Source organism: Bos javanicus, chromosome 2 (assembly GCF_032452875.1).
Source record: "Bos javanicus breed banteng chromosome 2, ARS-OSU_banteng_1.0, whole genome shotgun sequence".
Taxonomy (NCBI): Eukaryota; Metazoa; Chordata; class Mammalia; order Artiodactyla; family Bovidae; genus Bos; species Bos javanicus.
The window spans coordinates 11667865-11688313 of NC_083869.1; the positions used below are offsets into that span (position 1 = coordinate 11667865).

General features: G+C 35.8%; 1 protein-coding gene across 1 annotated transcript in view; it reads right to left on the minus strand.

The window, feature by feature from the left end:
• ZNF804A (zinc finger protein 804A) overlaps nucleotides 1–20449 on the minus strand; it is a 350091-nt gene that overhangs the window by 19399 nt on the left and 310243 nt on the right. The gene's annotated exons all lie outside the window — the stretch shown is intronic.

The window sequence follows — 20449 nt, forward strand, 5'->3', positions numbered from 1 at the left end:
GAGCCAGAGAACAAACATGAAAGCAATACTTGAGTATCTGGGATGAAATCAGCTTGAGGAGTCTTAAGGTGAGGGATCTATGAGACCCTAATAGATGGCAGATCTCATAGAAATGAACACTGGCCAGTTAGATCACAGGAGAAACATTACAGGAATGCGATGCTGGGATTTTAAAGCTACATGGCTACGTGAAGATTGTTGTTTAGTCACTCAATCCTGTTCAACCTTTTGGTGACTCCATGAACTAGCCCACCAGGCTCTTCTGCCCATGGGATTTCACAGGCAAGAATACTGGAATGAATTGCCATTTCCTCCTCCAGAGGATCTACCCAACCCAATCCAGGGATCAAACCCACGTCTCCTGTGTCTCCTATATTGGCATGCAGATTCCTTACCACTCAGCCACCTGGGAAGCCCCCTACATGAAGATACAAGTTAAAAATCTTTCCAAATGTTTAGAAACTATTATTATGTGATGTCAGCAAAAATGGCAGAGTAAAAGTTCTGGGAAGCTGACCCTATGCAGAAACAAAAAAATAAGTAAAAATTTTCAGAATCAAAATTGTCAAACTCTTTGTCAAAACTCTGGAAAACCGTCAAGGTTCAATAGCAACCAAGTAACTGGTCAATCAAGAAAAAGATGATTTAAACACAGTAGGAGAGCTTTCTGGCACTTTAATTCACCTTTGTCCTTCCTACCTATCTGCAGGAAAAACAAACTGTCGATCAAAAATACTGTATCTGGCAAAATAATATTTCAGAAATAAAGAGTAAAATCAAGGTATTACCAAATAATCAAAATCTAAGGGAGTTGCTGCTAATAGACTGGTCTTATAAGATTTTTAAAGCTAAAGGGAGACCCTCAGGCTGAAGTTAAAACACGAAAGAGTAACCTAAAGTCATATGAAAAAATAAAGTGTACTGGTAAAGGTAACTCCATAGGTAAATATAAAAGCCAGTATGACTGTATTTTGCTTTGTAACTACTCTTTTACTTATATGTGTTTTAAACTACAAATCATAATTCAGTAATTATAAATCTATGCATTGTGTATATAATGTAGGAAAATGTAACTTATAACAATAACTACATGAAGGGTAAGGCACAGAGCTCTATCAGGGCAGAGTTTTGAACACAATCAAAGACACCCAACACACCATTTATAAAAATTAGTTCAACATGGATCAAAAACTAAATATAAAAGCTAAATCTACACAACTCTGAAGAGAATCATAGGGCTAAATCTTCACAACCATAGTTTTGGCTATGGTTCTTGCATATGACACCAAAAGCAAGATTGGCAAAAGAAAAGCATAGATAAATGGGAATAAATTAAGATTAAGCACTTATATGCATCAAACAAAGTAAGTGAAAAGATAACCTACAGAATGGGAAAAATACTTGCAAATAAAATAACGGTCAATTATCCAACTGTATATGGAATCTAAAAAATACAGCAAACTAGTGAATATAACAAAAAAGAAGACTCATAGAGAATAAATTAGTAGTTACCAGTGGGAAGCAGGGGAGGGGCAGTATAGGGTGGGAGGGATGGAAGGCACAAACTTTTGGGTGTAAGTAAGATAGGCTCAAAGATAATGAACACATATAGCCAATGTTTTATAATTTTAAAATTTCAACAACCAAATATTTAAAAATGGGGCAAGACGTTTGAACAGACATTTATCTGAGGAAGCTATGAAAATGGCAAACAAGGACAGGAAAGTATGTTTAGCAATGAGATGGCATTTCATAATTATTAGGATGGATACTTTTTTAAAAGGAAAATAGCATATGTTGGCAAAGATATGGAGAAATTGGAACTCATTTTTATTGCTATTGGCAATGCAAAATGGGCAGTTGCTATTGAGTATTCTCTGGCAAATGCTCAAAAATTAAACATATTATTATCTATAATCTAACAATTCCATTCCTACATGTATACATAAAGTGTTTCAAATCAAATTTAAAAAATACTTGCACACAAATGAACACATAAGTACTATTTGCAATAGTCAGAGAGGAAAATAATCCAAGTGTCCATCGATAAATGGACAAACTATGGTAATCCATACAGTGGAACATTATTTACCCATGAAAAGGAATATACAATATGGATATACTTCAAAAATGTTGTGTTAAATTAAGCCAGACATAAAAGGTCACATATTATATGATTCCATTTATATGAAATTTTTATAAAGCAAAACCCATAGATATAGAAAGCAGAGTGGCTTTGGGTTAGGGTAGGGGAAAATGGGGAATGACTCTTTAAAGTGTATGGGGTCTCTTTTATGGGTGATGAAAATGTCAAGCTAGATAGAGAGATAGTTTCATAGAATGGTGAGTGTACTAAATGCCATTGAATTTATGAGCAATTTGTATAATAAAGTGAATTGCTCACTTTATTATGGTGAATTTTATTCTATGTGAATTTCATCTAAAAAGTAGAATATGCATTGATTTTTCTCATATTATTTATATAATCAACATTTTATCCAAGATTTTCCTTAATTGGTTAAAACAAAATGAGTTAGTTTTAAGACCCTCAAGCAAAATTGCCAGTTTGGAGAAGGTAAAAATAAGAGGATCAGAAGATGTGAAAAAGTAATAATAATATAAAACAAAAAATTTTGTTTTGGCTTACTTACTCATTTATCTGATCTATTTAAAAATCATTGACATTAAAACTACTACATTGTTTTCTTTTCTTCTTTTTAATAAATAAGCATTTTACACTCCAAAGTACTGCTTTTCACTAGCCTATGGGCAGGTAATTCAAAATGCTTAGGATAATATCTAATCTAATAACTACAGATATCTCTTAGTGATTTTCAGAAGACTCCTGAGAACTACAGACAGATTTTAGGGACTTCATTTCCTGCCACTTGGTCTTAAGAAAATGTAGGAAATCTCCAGGGGGCTAGATTTTCAGTATTTAATTGAGTACATCACTATCCCCCAAAAATTGGAATTTAAGGTATTCAGAAAACTTCCCAAATTCTACACTCATATGTTAACATTAGTTTCACTGTAAACATATGTCATATTATTCTACAGGAAGGACAAATTACGAGTTTGAGGATACTTCAAGAGATGAAATTTGACTTCACCATTTGCTGTCTGTGTGACCATTGGTGATCCTTCCACCATTTGCAAAATGAAGAAAACAAATATGCAAAGCACATTTATTTCCTTTCACTCAGTAAATATCCATTTTTTTTCTCTTCCTTATTCTAATCCAAAAGTTAAAGGGTAGAAGTTTATGTATTCTATAGGGATCTCATTTGAGATTGAATTCAATGACCCAAAGACTACTTTATTTTGCAAACCTGCACCAAAAAACTCTTTTTAAAAAATGCTAATTAATCAAGAGGCATAATTGTGTAAAGAAATATCAGAAAGTTTATTTAAGCCAGTTTAATGTATAAATAAAAGTTTTATTAACATATATGATATTTAATTGTGTAACACAAATACTAAATAATTTCTGAAGGCAGATCTTCATTGCATCATGTGGGTCTTTCACTGTGGTGCACAACTCTAGTCGTGTTTCATGGGCTCCAGACAATGCGGGCTTCAGAAGTTATAGTGCAAGCTTAGCGGCTCCATGTCTCGTGGACCTTAGTTCCCTGACCAGGGATGGAACCCCTGTCCCTTGCATTGCAAGGCAGATTCTTAACTACTGGACCACCAGGGAAGTCCCTAAAGTCTGCTAATCTTAATACTAGATAAAACCGTTGATACAGCTCTCTTATAATTCTAACCAAAGGTACCTTTGATAGAAAGAAAACTGGTTCCCTAAAATGTTTCTATCTTAATCCCCAGAATATGCAAATATACTACCCTGCATGGCAAAGGGACTTCACAGCTATCCCTAAACTAAGGAGTGTAAAAGGGGGACATATTCCTGGATTAGCCAGGTAAGGCCAGATATGATCACAAGCATCCTTAGAAATGAAAGAGGGGACAGGAGAGTCAGAGTCACACGACATCTGATCATAGAAGCAGAGGTGATGGATAGGAAGAGAGGGAAAGAAAGAGAGAGAGAGATGGAGAAATTTGAAGATAGTATCCTCTTGCTGACTTTAAAGATGAGGGAAGGGGTTATGATCCAAAGAATGAAGGCAGCTTCTTAAAACTGGAAAAGGCAAGAACATTGATTCTCTCCCACAGCCTCTAGAAGAAACAAAGCCCTGATGACATGTTGCTTTTAGGACTCTGACAATTTGTGTTAAATTTGTAATAATTTGGTACAACAGCAATAGAAAATTAACACAGTACCTAAGAAATCTTCCCTGGTGGCTCAGACAGTAAAGCGTCTGCCTACAATGTGGGAGACCTGGGTTCAGTCCCTGGGTCAGGAAGATCTCCTGGAGAAGGAAATGGCAACCCACTCCAGTATTCTTGCCTGGAAAATCCCATGGACAGAGGAACCTGGTTAGGCTATAGTCCATGGGGTCGCAAAGAGTCAGACGTGACTGAGCAACTTCACTTACTCACTCATCTAAGAAATAATTATTTTTTTCTAGCAGAAGCTTACCAAAACAGGGGAATATAAGATACGTGGGGGAAAGATTAGGTTTAAGTTACAAGATAGATTGGATATGATTTATTTGTAGTTATCTCTATGATTTTATGAATCATATTGTTAAAAGTGTATGTCCTCAACTATTAAATATGAACTTTCCAGCTTTTAGAATTTTTAAAAGATCAAAATAAAATAATAAATATAAAAATATAATGTTTTTCAAACTATGAAACATTATATGTTTTATGACATTATATTGTTATTTTATTATTTAGATGATGAAATGTCTGATAGTTTGAATTTGAAAACCTAAACCTCTATCATCATTCATTTATTTGAGAGTCAACAATATGATATTTTCTATTAAAATATTTCATCCATTTAAAGGAGTATTCTTAGTTTGTTAGTGTCAATACTTGGAGTGTCACAAGTTAATTTAAGAGTATAGTTTGCTCTCAGCAATATAAATTTTGGCAGAATAAAATACATCATATATGAGATACAGAGCCATTTTTTTTTTTCCAGAAGATAAGAGATTTCGTTTCCCAAAAAGGATTTATGAAGAAATGTAAAAGCTTTGGATACTTGTCAAAAACAAAATAAAACAACAACAAAAAACACCCAATATAATGAAATATAATGAAAATCTTTAAGAGATAGAAGAAAGGACATCACAGGTAGTTTTCAAATCAGAAACAAAGACATGGAGCTATAGAATGAATGTTTAGAGTTTATAATAAGAAATGTAGAATGATGAGAGAATGTGTTAATTTTCTATATCTCTCTGGAAAAAATCACACAAACTAAGGGATTAAAATGACACACTTTTATTTGTTATGGTTCCTATGGTTAAGTGTCAGACACAGTGACTGTGCTCTCTGCTCAGGGTAGACAAAACTGAAATCAAGGTGTCAGTTAGCACTGAGTTTTCATCCAGAAAGAAGTGTGTTAGTCACTAAGTTGTGTCTGACTCTTTGCCATCCCATGCACTGTAGCCTGCCAGGCTCCTCTGTCCATAAATTCTCTAGGCAAAGATACTGGAATGGGTAGTCATTCCCTTCAGTAGATCTTCCCAACCCAAGGATCAAACCCAGGTCTCCTGCATCATGGGCAGATTCTTTATCATCTGAGCCATCAGGGGAGAATGTGTTCCCAAGTTAAATCTTGTTGTTGGCAAAACTCAGTTCTTTGTGGCTATAGGACTGTTTCCTTGCTGGCTGTCACTCAGAGACCTCTGAACTATTAGTGTTTGCTGCATTTCTTTCCATAGAGCCCCGTACAACTTCAAAGCCAGCTGGCTATCACTGTCCTCCATTCTTTACCAGAGTTTCCTCAAACTCATGTCCATTGAGTTGGTGGTGCCATCCTATCATCTCATCCTCTGCCACTTCCTTGTCGCATTGCCCTCAATCTTTCCCAGAATCAGGATCTTTTCCAATGAGTCAGCTCTTCACATCCAGTGGCCAAAATATTGGAACTTCAGCTATAGCATCAGTCCTTCCAATGAATATTCAGGGTTAATTTCCTTTAGTTGACTGGTTTGATCTCCTTGTAGTTCAGGGGACTCTCGAGAGTCTTCTCTTTTGCCGTTTGAGTGGTATCATCTACATACTGAAGTTGTTGATATTTCTCCCTGCAATCTTGATTCCACCTTGATTCATCCAATCCAGCATGTACTCTATATTTGGGCTTCCTGGGTGGCGCTAGTGCTAAAGAACCTGCCTGCTAATGCAGGAGACCCAGGAGAAGTGGGTTCAATCCCTGGAATGGGAGGAAACCCTGGAGGAGGTCATAGCAACCTACTCCAGTATTCTTGCCTGGAGAATCCCCATGGACAGAGGATCCTGGCGAGCTACAGTCCATAGGGCTGCAAAGAGTTGGACACAACTGAAGCAACTTAGCACATAGGCACTCCCTGTACATATAAGTTAAATAAACAGTGTGACAATATACAGCCTTGACATACTCCTTTCCCAAGTTTGAACTAGTTTGTTTCCACGTCTGATTCTGTTGCTTCTTGACCTGTATACAGGTTTCTCAGGAGACAGGTAAGGTGGTCTGGTACTCCCATCTCTTTAAGAATTTGGCACAGTTTGTTGTGATCCACACAGTCAAATGCTTTAATGTAGTCAATGAAGCAGAAGTAGATGTTTCTCTAGAATTTCCTTGCTTTCTCTACGATCCAACAAATGTCGGCAATCTGTCCTCTGGTTCCTTTGCCTTTTCTAAATCTAGATTGTATGTCTGGAATTTCTTGGTTCACATGCTGCTGAAGCTTATAAGATTAGGTTAAGCCTAATGAGATCATCTTAAAGTCAACTAATTTGGGATCCTAATTGCACATGCAAAATCACTTCATAGTAGAACAGAGATTAAATTGTAATTGAATAATAGGGAGAAGATGTGTATACATAAGGGGCCAGGAATTTTGAGGGTCATTATAGAATCCCACCTGACTAGGAATAAAGCATTGAAGCTATAAAGATGATATTAAAATGGAATGCACTATTCTTAAGGGCAGAAAGTCCTAAATGTTATGTTAATATGCTTAGATTATATTCTACAATTATACAAAATTGGGGCAACGACCCTTCTATATATTATTTTATGAAGTTTTTAAGGAAAACAAAATTTCAAGTAGGTTGAAAAATGTATGATCCAGAAACTATTTTCCTTCCTTGTCTTTCCAGTGATCAAATAGAGATGACAAAACACAATTAAGAAAAAAGAAAAATAATAAATGTTCCTCAAACCCAGAAAATGAGTCAGAATTGGAACTGAATATTTGAAGAAATCCAGATTATACGGCCAAAGAGATTGGATTGACAGGAAATACATGTAAGGAATATGGCAGCTCAGAACACTGAGATAATTGTGGTGATTCCAAAGGGAAATTATGAGAATATGCACGCTGGGTGGGCAAATACAAAAGAGAGGAGTGGGCCCTGATGTAGCTATTAGACTAATTTAAACACTGAATTCTGAATAGCTAGGCCAGTGGATTCATCCAGCAAAATAAGGACCTCTTACTTCAGCAATGAAAGGGGCACCTACCTTCTCCAGCTAGATTACTCACCACAAAACCACCCCCATGAAAACATGCCTATAAGCACTCTTTGCCAATAAACGCAAAACCCACCAAGAATCTGCACTCAGCTCTCTGTACTGATTTATCTTAGTCCTTCCAGAGGGAAAAAGTAACACATTACCTATGAAAAGTGATACTGAAACTGACATAAACAATAATACTGAATAACAGAAAGTTGAAAAACAAAACCTAAAAACTTACTAATTCAAATTTCTAAGGGATGATTATTTGAACCCAGAATTTTATATACTCAGGCAAATGTAAAGAGAAAAAAAAGTACTTTTAAACATGCCAGAGCAAAAAAAAAAAAAAAATTGTCATCTGATTATCATAAATATGATCTTTTGTCAGGATAAGCCACAGTAAAAGAAAAAGAAATACCTAAGAAAGGACAACATGAACCAAACGAATCAGCAGCAATTGAGTATTATCAAAAAGAATCGAAGAAAGCTTACAAGAAGTTAAAAGGAGGGCTTTGAAACTTGAAGGCAGAGATGGTTTCTTTCAAGCAGCAGGATTTAGTAACAAAGGATTATGTTCCCTTCTTTATGTGTTCAGGCAAGACTTGGTTCTGTAAAAAGTACTGACTTAATCATAATAATGTATACATTCATGTGGGGCATAAAGTGATTCAACAGAAAAACAGTGCACTGAAGACTTAATTACAGTTGTAGAAACAGAGTAAATTTTATGGTATTCTTTAATAGTTTTGAATTGTTTAACTTGAAAAAACACGGAAGTAAGGAAAAAGTTAAAGTGCAGGCAGACTAAATTCTTTATCTTTTACATCAATGGGGCAATATACAATGCCTAAAGTTGGTATGAAGAAATAAATAAGGAAGAAAATATTATTTAAAATTATAAGAAAACTACTAGGTATCATATGGATAATAGTATATTTCATAAAAATTATAGGTGAATGGGGCAAAGTAGGAAATAAAAATACTAATTTTTTATCTTAAATAGTCTAAATCAACAAAAGATATATAATACTTGAATATATACTTTTAATAAGAATGATCTATAAATAATTACAGATCTAAGCTTACCTCTTAGATCTGGAAATACAATGAAGAGATAAGGACAGGATTTTTATATATAATTCTGGATCATTCTATTTGTATATATTCTTCTATTAAAATTTAAAACTTGTTTTACATTTTAAAAAATAACTCACAAATTTAAAAGGTCAGGAGAAAACATTTAACATATAATTAAAATAAACTGAAAGATTTTATAGGAACATAATTTAATTGTCCCTAATAGGAACCAGAGATCAAATTACCAACATTCGTTGGATCATAGACAAAGCAAGAAAATTCCAGAAAAACATCTACTTCTGCTTCATTGACTATGCTAAAGCTTTTTACTGTGTGGATCACAATGAACTGTGGAAATTCTTAAAGAGATGGGAATACCAGACCACCTTACCTGCCTCCTGAGAGAACTGTATGAAAGTCAAGAAGCAATAGTTAGAACCAGACATGGAACAACAGACTGGTTCAACATTGAGAAAGGAATACATCAAGGCTGTATATTGTCACCCTACTATTTAACTTATATGGAGAGTACATCATGTGAAATGCCAGGCTGGATGAAGCACAAGCTGGCATCAAGATTGCTGGGAGAAATATCAATAACCTCAGGTATGCAGATGAGTTATACATGATTATAAAACCTGAACTCTTTCTAAGCTGATAAAGCCTTTCCTCATTGACTGAAAAAGGTACTATCTACACCTCTAAATTATATTTGGGCAATAGTTGACAATATGGGACTGGAGTCAGATCTTTGTTCAAGCTCCCCATTCTACCACTTTTTAGCTGTTTTATCAGTTTCCTTATTTATAAGATGGACATAATAATTATAACTACTTGATACAGTTGTGGTAAACATTAAACGAACTAAAGCATCTAAAACATTTAGTATAATTTCTTGCTTAGAATAAGAGCCCTGAATTATTACAAATTTTTAAACTATGTGTCTGCATGTGTGCTCAGTTGATTGCTCAGTCATGTCCAACTCTTTGTGACAGGATCCTCTGTCCACGGGAATGTCCAGGCAAGAATACTGGAGTGGGTTGCCATTTCCTCCTTCAAGGGGTCTTCCCAACCCAGGGATCAAACTCACATCTCCTGCATTGGCAGGAGGATTCTTTACCACTTTACCACTGTGTCACCTGGGAAGTTTTAATAACCTTTATAATAGCCTTTAATAACTTTCATATGCCATAAACATGGGTATCTAGTTATTTTTATTTAATTAGCATTAAATCAGACATATGAATTGCTGGCATGGTGAAGTAGAGGACAAGAAAAATAGAAGAAGCTGGTAAAGCCAGAAGACTGTAGATCTTTAGAGCCGGGAAACTGACCTGCTAGGGCTTTGCCATTTGGCCAAGCTATAGCTAGTGGTAGTTGACAACTCTTTTGAAAATAGTTTCTAATGGCAGGGATTCCTTCTTTATTATAGCTGGATAATATTCTATTGTTTCTCACATTTCTTTTTTGTCCATTCATCTGTCAATGGACCCTTAGGTTGTTTCTATATATTTTGGCTATTGTGAATAATGCTGCAATGGACAGATATGTCTTTGAAAGACTGATTTCACTTCCTTCATATATATACTCAGGAGTGGAACTGCTGGGACATATGCAGTTCTATTAGTTTTTGAGGGACCTCCATATTGTTTTTCTATTTGCTACACCAATTTACATTTCCATCAACAGTGTACAAGGGTTCTCTTTACCTCACACCCTCTCCAATACTTGTAATCTCTTGTCCTTTTTATAATAATTGTCCTCACAGTTGTGAGATGATATCTTATCATGCTTTTGATTTGCATTTCCCTGGTGATAGTGTCATTTGCAACAGTATAGATAAACCTGGACATCCAAGACATGATGCTAAGTGAAGTAAGAAAACACAGAAAGTCCAATCCTTGTATGTATGATATCACTTCTATGTAAAATCTAAAAAACATGTTTAACTTATAAAAGCAAAGAATAGAATATTGGTTGAAGGAAATGGGGAGATGTTGGTCAAGGGGGGCACAAAAATCCAGTTCTGTAGGATGACTGTGTTCTGAAGACCTAATGTACAGCATGGTGACTATAGATAAATAATATTGAAATAATATATTGTATACTTGAAGCTTCCTAAGAGAGCAGATCTTAAATGTTCTCACCACAAAAAAGTAACTGTGGTTGATAACTATGATTATATTTGATAATGTATATGCTAATTAACTTGATTTGGTAATCATTTTCAATACATACCTACATTAAACCATCATATTATATACCTTAAAAAAACATCATGTTACACAACTTTTTTGTTAATAATACTTTAAGAAACCCAGAAAAATTCCTAGTGAAGTTTCTCTGACTAATTTCTAGAGAACACTGCTCAGTACTCAGGGGGCACTTAAGACATAAGAACAACACCAAAACAAAACAATACACTTTCAGGTGACCAAATCTGTATGAGTCATATTCTTGTACTGTCTTTAAGTACAATTGAGGGGGAAAGGTAGACAAATGTGTATATAATTTGAAGATATGTAATAAATCAGTATATGTATACAAATGGAAAATAAGCTAAAATGTCATGCAATATTGCACAGCCACACACACTTATAGATAAATAAATTACCCCAAATCTCACTGCTAATTTGAAAATACGCCATTATAACATAGCAAGTTCCAAGTCAATGGTTTGTATTGAACAAACCATAAAAATGTAAACAATAATAGGATAAAGAAAGCTCATTACTTCCATGATTATTTATGGGTATGAACAGTTTTATAGACTTTACAATAACATTTAGAGCAAAAATAGTCATGGATGTTTTACTAAATCACAGGATCTTTCATAAAAACCTATTGACACCTTTAGGGACTAGTAACCAGCGTGATAGGCTTCCCAGGTGTGCCGTGGTAAAGAACCCACGTACCAGTGGAGGAGACACAAGAGACGTGGGTTCAATCTCTGGGTTGGGAAGATTGCCCAGAAGAGAAAATGGCAACCCAGTCCAGTATCCTTACCTGGAAAATCCCATGAATAGAGAGGTCCAGCGGGTTATAGTGCATGGGGTCATAAAGAGCTGGACACAATTTAGCAACTAATCAACAACTGGATGCCACTACACGCTATTTAGAAATGCTAAAATACTCAAAACTGACAATACTGAATATTGGCAAGGATATAGAATAACAAAATCTCCTTTTCATTGCTGCTGGGAATTTACAATTGTGTAGTCACTTTAGAAGGCCTAAGTTTAGTGGTTTCTTATAACACTAAAGACACTCAAAATAAACTCCAGCAATTGTGTTCCTAGGCATTTAGCCCCAAAAGTTGGAACCTGTTATTCATTGCTGATAGGAATGCAAAATTATACAGTCATTTTGGAATAGAGTTTGCAATTCCTTAGAGAGTTAAACATAATTTACAATTCAGCAATAATACTCTTAGATATTTAACAAATTCAGTTGCGGTGCATGTTCACTTTAAAATCTACATACAGATATTTGTAAGGAGATTTATTTATAATTACAAAAAATTGGGAGCAACCAAAATATCTTTCTCTGGCTGAATGGATGAAAAACTGTTATGTCCATACAACACAGTGTTGAGTGAGTGAGTGATAGTCGCTCAGTTGTGTCCAACTCTTTGTGACCCCATGGACTGCGGCCTACTGGGCTCCTCTGTCCATGGAATTCTACAGGCAAGAATACTGGAATGGGTTGCCATTTCCTTCTCCATAATAGAGTGTTATTTAAAAAAAAAAAATGAACCATCAAGTCACTAAAAATGTAGAGGAAACTTAAATGTATACTGGTAAATGAAAGAAGTCAATTGGAAAATATTATATACTGTTTGATTCCAATTATATAATATGCAAAAGACAAAACTACAGAGAGAGTAAGAAAACATCAATGGTCACCAGGCATTCAAGGGAAGGAGGGATGGTATAAACAGATGGAGCACAGGAGATTTTTAGTGCAACAAACTATTCTGCTTGATACTGTAACAGTGGATACATGACATTATGTATTTTCCAGAACCAATAGAACTTAAAACATACAGAGCAAATCTTAACATATGCAAATTTAAAAAAGTTTAGGAAGTTAGAGATCTTATAAAAGAATGCAGACTATAAATAAGGAAAACTGTTTTATACATACATGAAACAATCTCACTGAAAGGGTGTATGAAAAAATGCTGACCTAAGTAACTTTGATAATTGACAAATTAAAGGTAAAAGAAACTGTATACATACTCTATTTTAGATACTACAGATCCCCATGGAGTATGAGTTAGCAATTCTGACACTGCCATACTTGTACTTTGGAACTGAACAAATATGTAAATGGATTACAGATAGTGGAAACCAATTTCTCAATGTGGGATGGGAATATACAGATAAACCAGAGGAATAGCCTAGAACAATCCACATCTTAATAGATTGTAATTGGAGAGCAGTAAATACAGATGATTATATAAAGAAGTAGAATATGAAGCATGCATTACTATATACAAATATATCTCCTTTGTTCTGTAGCTGAAATGGTTAGGAACATTCATGGTCACCTGGCAACGAGTAGAACTAGAGCCCAGATATCGCTTTCTAAAACTACTCTCCAAAAACAGTAATCCGGTCCCTTGGGGCAATGGTTGATTCTAGGTTTGGGGCAATAAATATAAAAGAAAATATGGACATTAGAAGGTTAAGTAGTACTAAAAACAAAGGGAGAATCATACAGGAAATTTAAAAAAATGATAAGGGAGAATGGGGGTATGTGGGGAGAACACAAGAGCCAATTGAAAAAAAGAGTTCCCAATCTCCAAAGCTGGAATAACATGAGCAGGAATATAAGATAGTATTAGATTACGACCCAAAGTATAAAGTATCCATACTGATGCAAATAAATGACTGTATTAAATAAATTAATCTGGAAGAAGGCTCAAGTGTCCCAAGCAGTAAAATTTCAAAATAATTTATGTAGATACATTTTCTTAAGAAGGTGGGTTCATTCATTAGATATAGGCTGCTCAGGCCTATTCCATCCAAAAAATTAAGGTTTGAGAAGGGGAAAAAATGAGTAAATTTACATTGGAAAAATCTGACAAACTCTACCTCACCCAGGGATTAAGTTAAAACCAACTCATGATAATTCATGATGATAAAATGCACCATTGGAAAAAATTACACTTTATCTTTGTTATATACTCCCCTCCAAAAAATAACCAAATGTAGTCATTAAAAAAAAAATAATATGACAAATCCCAGTTGTGGGACATCATACAAAATATCTAATCAGTACCCTTCATAACTGTAAAGATCATTATAAACAAGCAAAATTCAACAAACTGTCACAACCAACTGATGCCTAAGGAGACGTGATAACTATACGTAATGTGGTATCTTGGAACCAAAAAATAACATTAGGTGAAAACTAAGGAAATTGGAATAAACCAGCATATCTACTGTTCAGATTTTTAGCTAATAGTGGTATCAGCTCAGTTCAGTCGTTCAATCGTGTCTGACTCTTTGCGACCCCAAGAATCGCAGCACGCCAGGCCTCCCTGTCCATCACCAACTCCCGGAGTTCACTCAGACTCACGCACATCGAGTCAGTGATGCCATCCAGCCACCTTATCCTCTGGCATCCCCTTCTCTTCCTGCTCCCAATCCCTCCCAGCATCAGAGTCTTTTCCAATGAGTCAACTCTTTGCATGAGGTGACCAAAGTACTGCAGTTTCAGCTTTTGCATCATTCCTTCCAAAGAAGACCCAGGACCGATCTCCGTTAGAATGGACTGGTTGGATCTCCTTGCAGTCCAAGGGACTCTCAAAAGTCTTCTCCAACACCACAGTTCAAAAGCATCAATTCTTCAGTCCTCAGCTTTCTTCACAGTCCAACTCTCACATGCATACATGACCACTGGAAAAATCATAGTCTTGACTAGATGGACCTTTGTTGGCAAAATAATGTCTCTGCTTTTCAATATGCTATCTAGGTTGGTCATAACTTTCCTTCCAAGGAGTAAGTGTCTTTTAATTTCATGGCTGCAGTCACCATCTGCAGTGATTTTGGAGCCAAAAAAATAGTCTGCCACTGTTTCCACTGTTTCCCCATCTATTTCCCATGATGGGACCAGATACCATGATCTTAATTTTCTGAATGTTGAGTTTTAAGCCAACCTTTTCACTCTCCTCTTTCACCTTCATCAAGAGGCTTTTTTGTTCCTCTTTACCTTCTGCCATAAGGGTGGTGTCATCTGCATATCTGAGGTTATTGATATTTCTCCCGGCAATCTTGATTCCAGCTTGTGCTTCTTCCAGCCCAGCATTTCTCATGATGTACTCTGAATGTAAGTTAAATAAGCAGAGTGACAATATGCAGCCTTGATGAACTCCTTTTCCTATTTGGAACCAGTCTGTTGTCCCATGTCCAGTTCTAACTGTTGCTTCCTAACATGCATACAAATTTCTCAAGAGGCAGGTCAGGTGGTCTGGTATTCCCATCTCTTTCAGAATTTTCCACAGTTTATTGTGATCCACACAGTCAAAGGCTTTGGCATAGTCAATAAAGAAGAAATAGATGTTTTTCTGGAACTCTCTTGCTTTTTCAATGGTCCAGCAGATGTCAGCAATTTGATTTCTGGTTCCTCTGCCTTTTCTAAAACCAGCTTGAACATCTGGAAGTTCATGGTTTACGTACTGCCAAAGCCTGGCTTGGAGAATTTTGAGCATTACTTTACTAGCGTGTGAGATGAGTGCAATTGGGCGGTAGTTTGAGCATTCTTTGGCATTGACTTTCTTTGGGATTGGAATGAACACTGACCTTTTCCAGTCCTGTGGCCACTGCTGAGTTTTCCAAATTTGTTGGCATATTGAGTGCAGCACTTTCACAGCATCATCTCTCAGGATTTGAAATAGCTCAATTGGAATTCCATCACCTCCACTAGCTTTGTTTGTAGAGATGCTTTCTAAGGTCCACTTGACTTCACATTCCAGGATATCTGGCTCTAGGTGAGTGATCACACCATCGTGATTATCTGGGTCATGAAGATCTTTTTTGTATAGTTCTTCTGTGTATTCTTGCCACCTCTTCTTAATATCTTCAGCTTTCTGTCCTTTATCAAGCCCATCTTTGCATGAAATGTTCCCTTGATATCTCTAATTTTCTTGAAGAGATCTCTAGTCTTTCCCATTCTGTTGTTTTCCTCTATTTCTTTGCATTGATTGCTGAGGAAGGCTTTCTTATCTCTTCTTGCTATTCTTTGGAACTCTGCATTCAGATGCTTATATCTTTCCTTTTCTCCTTTGCTTTTCACTTCTCTTCTTTTCACAGCTATTTGTAAGGCCTCCCCAGACAGCCATTTGGTTTTTTTGCATTTTTTTTCCATGGGGATGGTCTTGATCCCTGTCTCCTGTACAGTGTCATGAGCCTCCGTCCATAGTTCATCAGGCACTCTATCTATCAGATCTAGTCCCTTAAATCTATTTCTCACTTCCATTGTATAATCATAAGGGATTTGATTTAGTTCATACCTGAATGGTCTAGTGGTTTTCCCTACTTTGTTCAATTTAAGTCTTAATTTGGCTAAGGAGTTCATCATCTGAGCCACAGTCAGCTCCTGGTCTTGTTTTTGTTGACTGTATAGAGCTTCTCCATCTTTGGCTGCAAAGAATATAATCAGTCTGATTTCAGTGTTGACCATCTGGCGATGTCCATGTGTAGAGTCTTCTCTTGTGTTGTTGGAAGAGGGTGTTTGCTCTGACCAGTGCATTTTCTTGGCAAAACTCTATTAGTCTTTGCACTGCTTCATTCCGTATTCCAAGGTCAAATGTGCCTGTTACTCCAGGTGTTTCTTGACTTCCTACTTTTGCATTCCAGTCCCCTATAATGAAAAGGACATCTTTTTTGGTGTTAGATCTAAAAGGTCTTGTAGGTCTTCATAGAACCGTTCAGCTTCAGCTTCTTCAGCATTACTAGTTGGGGCATAGACTTGGATTACTGTGATATTGAATGGTTGCCTTGGAAATGAACAGAGATCATTCTGTTGTTTTTGAGATAGTATATCAACATTGATTCATTAATTGTAGCAAATATATTGTGCCAATGTAAGATGGTAATAATGGGAGATATTGCAAGAATAATGCATGTATATGGGAATACACTGTACTATCTTGTTAATTTTCTTTGTAAATCTAAAACTGTGTTATGAATAAATATACATATATAATATAGTAATGATAACAGATGAGGAAAAAAGATAATCAGAAGAAAATATGTTATGTTTAGAAATTGTAAAATATATAAATAAATTATGTGTAAGAATCCATTTTATTAGAAAATATTCAGAGATGAAATGAAAATGTTATATAATAAGTAGCAAAATCTTCAGTATGAAGCAAAAGCAGTAAGACAGTTTTTGACAATTGTCTATGTTAAAAACTGAGAAAGGCTAAAACTCTCTAAGAAGTTTCTAAAAAAGTGATAAATTAAAAAAAATAGAAGAAACGATATCTCTCCAGTATCCAATCACATATGTTCATGGTAGTAATAACACCATGCATTTTTATATTACCAGAAAGTATTTCTAATGGGTCTGTGCTACATCCCTAAAGAATAGAGGATTACAGATTTAAAAGAGGGATTTAATGTCCACATATTGTAAAGAGTATAGTAAAAACAAATGTACTTTTTTAAGAGGACTTTTTTAAGGAATTGAACTGAAAGTGAAATTTAAGATTTGCTTTACCATAATGAGATTACTGAACATTTAAAAATTGGACACAGAAGAAAATGAAGGTTTAAGTTCCTTGGTGTTTCTTTTTGAGAGTTGGAAACTTTAAAAACATTTTATTTCACTAGTTCAGAATTATTTTAATTAAATGACCTGAGAGCATACTGGGAAAGATTAGCTGCAGAATTAAAACTGCTTTTAGACTAGTATTGGATGAGAAAACAGTCAGCAAAATTCTCTTCGAATGAATATATCTTGTTGTTTACATTTGTTTCTGTTTTAATGAATACCTAGCTGCATAATTTATTTTTTTTTAGTAATCTCTCTTCTTTTGCTAATGATTCAGCATTCAAAATGAACATCTCACTGGGATATTCAAACTTAAAAATCTCTGCAAATGATTTAGTAGCATTTTCAGCTCATCTTTATTGCTATGTGTCAAACAGAGCATCTGGAAAGATTGCTTAATTCCAATTTTAATCATGTTTCTGTTTAGTTTGATGTTATTTTTAAAATTCAAATGAAATAATATTTTATCCACATTAAGACTCTGTAAAAGGAAATGAGGGTCATTACCAGGGTAGAAGAGATTCTGTGTGAATAGGAAATTAGCTAAATCCAATATGTATTTACATTATTTTGAAATTTAGATAAGAGGAGGTACTCTGATAAGAGACAGAAGGAGAAAAAAATGATCTGCATTTTTAGTACCAGATTGGTTTTTTTTTTTTCACTATAGGCACCATACTGTACATTACATCTCAAGGACTCATTTGTTTTATGACTGGAAGAAACTTTTCAGGTATTTAATGGCCCAGTGAATTAATGAAGAAAAAGAAGTAATTAAAAACCACATTATAAAAAATTTTGGAAATAATTTGGAAGAGTTGATTTTGGACGTTTGCAGAAATATTTTGATCAGTTCATAGGATGAAGAAGGATAAACAATGAAAGACTTTAGAAAACAGCAAGTTAATACATATAATTGAACCAACTATTGTGTGTTAAAGGTAAAGTTCTCTATTAGATTAGCTGAGCAGTCAGAAAATCTGGGAAAGATTGAAGGCAGGAGGAGAAGGGGATGACAGAGGATGAGATGGTTGGATGGCATCACCGACTGGATGGACATGAGTCTGAGCAAGCTCCGGGAGTTGGTGATGGAGAGGGAAGCCTGGGAAGCAGCAGTCCATGGGGTTACAAAGAGTCGGACACAACTGAGTGACTGAATTGAACTGAACTGACCAGTCAGAATACTTCTCAGTTTACTAATAGAAAGGCAGGAGCAAGATGGTGTAGTAGGAAGACCCAAAGCTCAGGTTCTCCCACGGACACACAAAAACTACAACATACAGAAGGACTCCTTCTTAGAACAATCTAGAGATTAGCAGAATGGCTCTTCTACAATTAAGGCTATAAAGAAAAAACACAGCAAGATGGGTAGGAGGGAAAGAGAAGCAATCTAATGAGGACCCACAACTCCAGCAGGTGACTCACAAAAGGAAGGGAAATCACAAACTCAGATATACTCCAGAGAAGTGAGGCATTTGAGCCCCTGGCACATGGCACCCAGCCCTGTGAAGATGAATTCCCTTAACTGGTCTTGAAAACCAGCCGGGCTCAGGACCTGGAGAATGGAGGGCTGCAGGAAACTGAGTCTCTACTCTTAAATGGCATGTGTACGAATTTACTTGCTGCAAAGTCTTAGCACAAAGCAGACTGAAAAGTCCCTGGTGCTCTAGACAACTGCCCCCAGCACGCCCTTAGCCTTTAACAGGCTCCAGCTCCTGCTCCATCTCCCTTGAGTAAGGTGACAGCCCTAGATGCCCCACCCCATCTCTGTCTCTGGCTCCACCCCATCCCACCTTCAAGTCAGCTGCTGCCAAGGTACTGGGAGAAGCTCTGGCCAGTGCTAAGTTCCTGTTACAGCCCCTCTGGCTTCAGCTCCACTACTCCCCAGGAGCCATTGTCAACAACCCCCAGTAGAAGTCCCTGGGGGTCAATCTGTGGCTCCAGCCCCTCTGGCTCTATCCCCACCCCCTCCTTGTAGTCACTGGGGACAATGGCACACTCTGCAAAGGCGCTGACCTGTGCTCACTTCAGCTGTCACCCACCTAAGAAAATTACTTGACACACAAAACTGAATAGGGACCTTTCTACACAAGGTAACTGATTTGGCTAATTTCATTCAAACAAAATGAGAATATAGAGAATTATTTTTCAAATAAAAGAACAAGATAAAACACCATAAAAACCCAATTAAACAGAGATAAGTAACTTACCAGATAATTTATAATTTTCTTGAAATGCATTGTAAATAAGAGAGTTCTTATTTTATAAAACCTTTATTCTATTGGTTCATGCTCAAAATGATGGAAGAAATGAGAGAAAAATTACATTAAGGTCATAGTACTTAACAGTAAATGATGCATAATCTTTTTAAATTTTCACCACTCATTATCATGTAGTGAAATGGTTTCATTATAGATAGGGAGATATAAAATTACTGTATCCTACAACCAAAGTTTTGCTGTAATTTCAACTATGAATCTTTGTAGGTAAAAACAATCAGTCTAAACTTCAAATATTTTGAATACTTATATTGGCTTCAATACAATTCTACACAGAATAAATTTTCAATATTAAGATTTCCCCAAAGTAGACTAATGAGAATGAATAGCTTAACATATTAATTGTAGGAGACGTGAAGAATAAAAAAAGAGCAGACCCCGGAAAGGGCCGCAAAAAAAATTTATAATCATTAATAAACTGGATGCTGTAAGGCATGAAACTCTTGGAACAAGTCCTGAGGGATCAGTTCATAATCTTGAAAACAAGATATGATCCTGGGGTAAGAAAACCGACCCTAGACTGTTTCTCAACTGGTGTCTCAGAGTCACATGTTTTACATATCTGGTGGAAAATCTATAGATAAGAATATTAGTCGTAGTTATTGATTTGTTACTGATTACTGTTTCCTAATTACTCAATGGTTAATGATCATTTTGTTCTTTGGCCCAAGGCCACATGAGTTATAGTTTAACACCCCGTTTATTTTTTCATTGAAGCTAAAAG